This window comes from Jaculus jaculus, chromosome 1 (genome assembly GCF_020740685.1).
Source record: "Jaculus jaculus isolate mJacJac1 chromosome 1, mJacJac1.mat.Y.cur, whole genome shotgun sequence".
Lineage (NCBI taxonomy): Eukaryota > Metazoa > Chordata > Mammalia > Rodentia > Dipodidae > Jaculus > Jaculus jaculus.
In genome coordinates, this window is record NC_059102.1 from 278787612 (window position 1) to 278795077 (window position 7466).

A 7466-nucleotide genomic window follows, 5' to 3' on the forward strand; every position below is an offset into this window, starting at 1 on the left:
ACTGCTAATGATGTTAGTGATGTCTTGGACTTAAAGACAGGTCAACAAGTTAGTTACATAGGACATGTCTGCTTGTCTTTGGGGACATTGTAAAAACTATTTTAGTGTTATAATGTCTGCCTTTTGATATTTAATTTAAAATATTTACATAGAATTCTGAAATATTAACACAGTAGAGTTTAAAAAAAAGATTTATGTATTTGAATGCATGTGTATGTATGGGCATAATAGGGTGTCTTGTCGCTGGAAATGAATACCCTTCTTGCTTTATGTGCGTACTGGGGAAATGAATCACAGACCAGCAGTCTTTGCACAAACCCCATTATAGAGGTTTTGTACCTTACTTTTATTTCATGTTTGCTGTCTGTAATTTCTTCATCAAGGTAGCTGACTCATTCTTTGTGGGCACCAACTTGCTAATCCTTATGAAAGATACCATAATTTCTCCCTTGCAGGGACATTATGAACACAGAATGAGACAAATGTGTGACAGTTCTGGGTACAGAGAAACCCTAAGGAAAAAAGTTTTCCTTCTTTTATCCTCTCTTCTCTCCAGTGGTGTGGATATCCATCAATAGATTCAGCAGTTTAAAAAAAAATTGTTTATTTTTTATTTATTTATTTGAGAGTGACAGACGGAGAGAGAGAGAAAGAGGCAGATAGAGAGAGAATGGGTGCACCAGGGCCTCCAGCCACTGAAAATGAACTCCATATACATGTGCCACCTTGTGCACCTGGCTTATATGGGTCCTGAGTAATCGAGCCTCAAATAGGGGTCCTTAGGCTTCACAGGCAAGTGTCTAACTGCTAAGCCATCTCTCCAGCCCAGATTCAGTTTTATTCAAGCTTGTAACTTGATGTCAGTGTGGGTGGATCCTAAGTTCCAGCCCTAAGTTGTGGACATGGATCTGGAATTCCAGTCTAAGCATAAGCACAGTGCTTGAGCTTTGCCTGGGGTTACCAGAGTGTGCTTGCTTATGTGCTGCTGGTGGTATTTCTCTCTGTGGACCTGGGAAAGGGAACTAGCTATTGTGGAACTTCCCCTGGATCTATAAGCTTCAAATAAATTCCATTCCTCCCATAACTGTGTCCGGTCTTGAGGTTCATCCCAGAAAGATGAAGCTTGCTGTGGCAACTGGCTTATTTTCCCATTTTCCTTCTTCATCTTTCCTAGTTGTAAGTCTTAAACCCATCAACCTTTCACAATGCTCTATTTCCCAATTTAAAATTGTCATTGTGGACTTCAGTCAAAATGAAGAGTAGCGGTTGTTTTAAAGTGTTTTGAGAGGAAAGGTGGAAGAAAGGAAAGAAGGGAACGAGAAGAGGAACAAGACTTGGAAAGGATGGCTTTGGAGCTGTGAAGATGGCTCAGCACTAAAGATGCTTCTTTGCATAATCTGCTGGAGAAGTCTAGCACACACATACACACACACACACACACACACACACACACACACACACACACACAAGTAAATAACTATATTTTAAAAGGATAGCTTTTTAGCTAGGTGAGGTGGTACGTACCTGTAATCCCATACCCCTGGAGGTGGAAGTACCGGAGGCCCATAGTCAAGACATGCCTCAGCCGTATCATGTACTCAAGGCCAATCTGGGCTACATGAAATCCTGTCTCAAAAATCTAAACCAAGTCATCCATAAAACAATACAACAACAACAAAAACCAACCTTTCTCCCCCAAAGACTCAAAATAACAAACAGAAAAGGAGAGCTTCTTATTATTGTTGTTTGCTTAAATAGATATATTGCATTCATTAACTGGCCCTTAAAATGTTTGTGTTTATGAGCTGGGGAGATGGCTCAGTAGTTAAAAGTACTTGCTTGTCACTATCTGTCTGAGTTTGGTCGCCCAGTACCCACATAAATCCAGCTGTACAGAGTGGCACATGGGTTTGGAGTGGCAAGAGGCCCTGGTGTGCCCATACTCACGCTCAATCTCTTTCTCTTCTCTGCAAATAAGTAAATACTTAAAAATATAAAAATGGTGTTTCTCTCCATGTTTTTAAAGAGAAACTACTTTTAAAAATAGTGGTGACTACTGGGGACACTCAAATCTGATCAAAATCCTGAGAATAATTGATTGTTAAGCACTCATCACCAAATGAAACAACTCTATCATGTCCTCCAAGGCTCAGGAAACATTGCAGAAGAGGGAACAGAAAGAATATAAGAGCTAAAGGATGGGGAGAAGTGCTTTGAAATGCTATCTTTTGGATATGAAGTGGCTATTTCATTTATTTATATTATTTATTTATTTAAGAGCAAGAGGCAGAGAGAGGGAGAGAGGGAAAGAAAGGAAGATGAAGAGAGAGAGAATGGACACACTAGGGTATACAGCTACTGCAAACGAACTCCACACACATACACCACCTTGTGCAACTGGTTTTTGTGGGTCCTGGGGAACTGAACCTGGGTTCTTTGGCTAAGCCATCTCTCCAGCCTGGCTGTTTCATATAACCTCATAGCAACTGGTCTTACCTGCACAGTTACTAAATAATATTAGGCCCATCAATATTTTATCACAGATAATGTAGGAGAGAAAACAATGACATTAAGATCAAAGAGGAACTAATTGGAAAGAAGGGATTCAGTGGAAGGTGAATGGAGGAAAGGGGGCATTAGAAGTAATGAGAGGGGATTATGACAAAAATGCATTATGTACCGGTATGCAAATTGTCAATAAAATGTTAAAAAAGTAAAAACAAAGAGCTTTTCAAATGAACCCTTGTGGTAGTTTGAATGTAAATGGCCCCATACCTTCAGGTATGTGTGATTAAGCTTTCTACTTGGTCTCCAGTAGGTGAAGCCCTACTGGGGGAGGTGTGTCATTCCAGGCAGATCTGGAGTCCAGCCTTGTCCAGGCATGTGTAGAAATCCAGATTGAGCTCTGGCTATTTGTTCTTTCTTTTTGTTTATTATTATTATTTTATTTATTTGAGAGCAACAGAGAGAAAGAGAGAGAGAGAGAGAGAGAGAGAGAGAGAGAGAGAGAGAGAGAGCGAGCACACCAGGGCCTCCAGCCACTGCAAATGAACTCCAGACATGTGTGCCCCTTTGTGCATCTGGCTAACGTGGGTCCTGGGGAACTGAGACTCGAACTGGGATTGTTAGGCTTCACAGGTGAGCGCTTAACCACTAAGCCATCTCTCCAGCCCACTATTTTTTCTTTCTGTGTTATAGATGTACGATGAAGTGAGCCAGTTTCTTCTGCCACAACGAAACTTCCCCTAGAATCTGTAAGCCTGAAATAAACCCTTTTCTCTCATAAACTTCTTCTGATTGGGTATTTTTTACAAATTGTAGAGGAAGCTAGTTCCCTTTCCCAGCAATGATAGGGTAACTACAAGTGAAAAATGGTACTAAGAGTGGGTTTGTTGCTGTGATGGATCTGACCATGTGGTTTTTGGTCTTTTGGAAATTGTTTGTAGGAGGAATATGGAAGGATTTGGTACTTTGGACTTGAGAAGCCTTACATTGTTGTAAGCAGAGCTTGATTGTCTATCCTGGTGAGAGTTTAAAAATCATAAATTTGGACTGTGAAGGCTTGGTTTATGTTGTTTTTTAAGTAGAATCTCACTTTGGCCCAGGCTGACCTGGAATTAACTATGTAGTTTCAGAGTGGCCTTGAACTCTTGGTGATCCTCCTACCTCTGTCTCCTGAGTGCTGGGATTTTAAAGGTGTGCACCACCATACCTGGCTAGTGTTGCCCTTTTGACGGCCTTTTATTTTCAGCTTGCATGGATTTTGAGTCCTCTCAGTGTCTGCTGCCATCCCTATAGAGAAGATTCTCTGGCTAGCAGGGGGAGCAATTTTCCTACTTACTCTGCAATGTTCTCTGAGCCCTGGTATGTGTGATAGAAATAACTTCACTGTTAAGCATTGGCCTTTCTCTTTTCATGTTGATGAGAATTGAGTTTCCCTGGCATTCACTGCCATCTATAAAAATAAACTTCTCTAACCAAAAGTGAAAACAGTATCAATGATCATAAATATTTGGAAGGCTTTTAGATGGGCACACTTAATCAAAGAACCATGGTAGCTTCGCTCTAGGGTCTAAGACTTCAAGACCCTAGGCTTTTGGCTTAATTCTTAGCAGGAAGCAAATATTCCCTCCCACTGAGTGGGTCTCAAATCCAGTCAGAGAGCAGTTGGTTCCCCTTATAACTTATGTGCCACTATTGCACCTGTGGGCACATCTTACCTGGCTGGCAATCAAGATGTTTACATTGAAGAAGCCAAAATAGTCTACATTTCCACCACTGCCATGACATCTCACATGGTCTTTATAGCCAAACTTATTTCTAGTTCACCTCCAACCTTCTTTAATTAGTGGCAAGCAATATTTTTCTATTTCTATAATTTCTATAATTGCAAATGATCGTGTCAATGTAATTACAGTGAGTAACATTTTGAGATGGCTTTTTCCATCCACCACATTCTTTAAAGATCGGTATGGTTTGGAATATTAATAAAGGATTTGAGGCTTGTTCTCTTTTGTTTCTGAATGGATTGTGAAGAATTAGGGTTGACTGTTTTTAAACATGGGTAAAATTCTCTGGTGATACTTTCTGAGCCTGCAGATTTCTTTTTGGTACTTACACATCAAATTTCCCCAATCAACAGCCGGGCGTGGTGGCGCACGCCTTTAATCCCAGCACTTGGGAGGCAGAGGTAGGAGGATCACCATGAGTTCGAGGCTACCCTGAGACTACATAGTTAGTTCCAGGTCAGCCTGGACCAGAGTGAGACCCTACCTCGAAAAAGAAAAAAAAAAAAAATTTCCCCAATCATTCAAGAGATCTGTTTTCTTTCAGGGCGAGCTGTAATACTTTATATTTTTAAAAGGAATTATTCCATTTATCTGGGTTGGCAAAAAATTTAAAATTATATATTTATTTATTTATTGGAGAGAGAGAGAGAGAGAGAGAGAGAGGGAGGGAGGGAGGGAGGGAGGAGGGAGAGAAGCAGAGAGACAGATTGGGTGCAACAGGGCCTCTAGCCACTGCAAATGAACTCCAGACACATGTGCTACCTTGTGCCTCTGGCTCAAGTGGATACTGGGAAATTGAACCTGGGTCCTTAGGCTTTGCAGGCAAGCACCTTAACTGCTAAGCCATTTCTCCAGCCCTGAGTTGTCCAGTGTATACATGGAGAATTTTTTTGGTGCTACCTCTTTTTACAAAATATTTTTTATTGACAACTTCCATAATTATAAACAGTATTACATGCTAATTCCCTCCCTTCCCCCACTTTCCCCTTTGAAACTCCACTCCATGGAGAAATTTTTGTTGTACTCTCTTTTGAAGCTTTCTTTCATGGATACAGGTTCTCCATTGATACTCTCATTCTGTTTCTTTGCCAAAAGAGTTCTGTAAATTATATTAATCTTTAGGGAAAAGAATATTTATTTTATTTTTTTCCCAATTTCATTGATTCCTGCTGATATCTTTATTAATTCCTTTATATTTATTTTGCTTTTCTTCTACTTGACTTTTTAAATGGAAGCTTAAATTATTGACTTGAGGCTTCTTCCCCTTTTCTTTTACTACTTTAGCTTTTTGTAGCTGGGAGCAAAACCCAATGCTTCACCAATGCTAGACCAGCACCTACCACTAAGCTACACCCCGGCCTCTCTCTCTCTCTTTTTTTTTTTTTAAAATTTTTATTTATTTATTTATTTGAGAGTGACAGACACAGAGAGAAAGATAGAGGGAGAGAGAGAATGGGCGTGCCAGGGCTTCCAGCCTCTGCAAAGGAACTCCAGATGCGTGCGCCCCCTTGTGCATCTGACTAATGTGGGACCTGGGGAACCAAGCCTCGAACCGGGGTCCTTAGGCTTCACAGGCAAGCGCTTAACCGCTAAGCCATCTCTCCAGCCCTCTCTCTCTCTCTCTCTCTTTTTTTTTTAAAGAATATAGATTAGTCCTGAATTTCTTTCTCATCAGCACTACTTATGCTGTGTATCATAAATTTTATATGATATATTTTCATTTCTTTTAGTTACATGTATTTTGAAATTTCCTTTGAGACTTTCTTTTCTATTCATGGATTATTTAATAGTTTACTGTTTAGTTTTGAAGTGTTTGGTATTTTACTTGTTACTTTTATGGTTTCTGGTTTGATTCCATAGTACTCAAAGAATACCAGCTCTATGGTTTAAATTCTTTGAAATTAGGTGAGGTTTGTTTTAAGGCAAAGAATATGGCTTATGTTTTCATATATCTTACCAGAAGTTAACTTGAAAAGATTATTTTATTCCCTTGTTGGTGACTGTCCTGTTGTTTGCTGGGGTTGAGTTCTTATTGATTTTCTGTGTGGTTATCTATGAATTATTGAGAAAGGAATGTAGAAATCTCCTTTTTTTTTTTTTTTTTTTTTTTTAAAGCAGAGTCTTATTTTAGCCTATGCTGACCTGGAATTCTGTAGTCCAGGCTGGCCTTGAACTCATAGTGATCCATTTACCTCAGCCTCCCGAGGACTGGGGTTAAAGACGTGTACCACCACAGCTGGTAGGATGCAGAAGTCTTTCTGGTTCTCCTAATTCCTGCTTCGTATGTTTTGTACTCTTGTTGTTTGGTACGTACCTATTACAGATTGCTGTTTCCTTGGTGGATTGACTTTTTAATGATTGTGTTTATTCCCCTCCCCCCCAAGGTGCTGAGGTTTGTGCTCAGTCTTTTTTTTTTTTTTTAAAAAACAGATCCTGCCATAAGTTTATTTGTAGAAAGGGCACAGGACTCCTGCCATCTGCAAACAGCCAAGGGGACATGCCTATATCTGTCTTTACATTGGTGGACGGAGAGCTTTACTGCGGGGCCTTTGCACCTCTGGGAGCCTGAGCTGGAGCAGAAGGTGCAGCCCGGGTCTGGGCCTCAGCTGGAGCTGGAGCTGGAGCTGCAGCCTGGGCCTTGGGTCTTGTTTGGCAGAGCCTGTGACTCTTGGCTCTTGGCGATGTAGGTACGAACATGCTTACCAAGCTTGGGGTGGGTGACGAAGGCAAGTTGGCTGAGCTTGTGGCTGGGAACCTGGCCTGCATCTTCTTCAGGCCCTTCTTATGCTTCTTGGCAAAACGCATGTTCCTCGGGAACTTAGGGTTGACCCCCTGGAGAGAGTCATATCTTGATGCCATTTATGTGCCATTTCCGGGACTGGTTGTGAGTGGTGGGGTTCTTGGACTTGGCCATGTCTGCACCGCAAGCCGCGGCTTCCGAAGCGCCAGGGACAGGAAGCTGAGCTCAGTTTTGTACATGCAAGATAAGTGCTCTACCACTGAGCGACATCCGCAGATCATTTATGTATCTATAAAGTAATATTCTGTTCTATGTATCTGATATTAACAAAACACTCCTCTTTCTTTGGTAATATATGCGTGATCTACCTTTGTTCAACTGCTTCTTTTCATCTTGAATATATTGTAAAGTTGAAGTGAGCTTCTTTTTGTTTTTGA

At 40.8% G+C, this 7466-nt stretch overlaps 1 pseudogene; it reads right to left on the minus strand.

Annotated features, from left to right (window-relative positions):
• Positions 1 to 6824: 6824 nt before the first annotated feature.
• LOC123458636 lies at positions 6825 to 7223 on the minus strand (annotated as a pseudogene).
• Between the last annotated feature and the right edge of the window lie 243 nt (positions 7224 to 7466).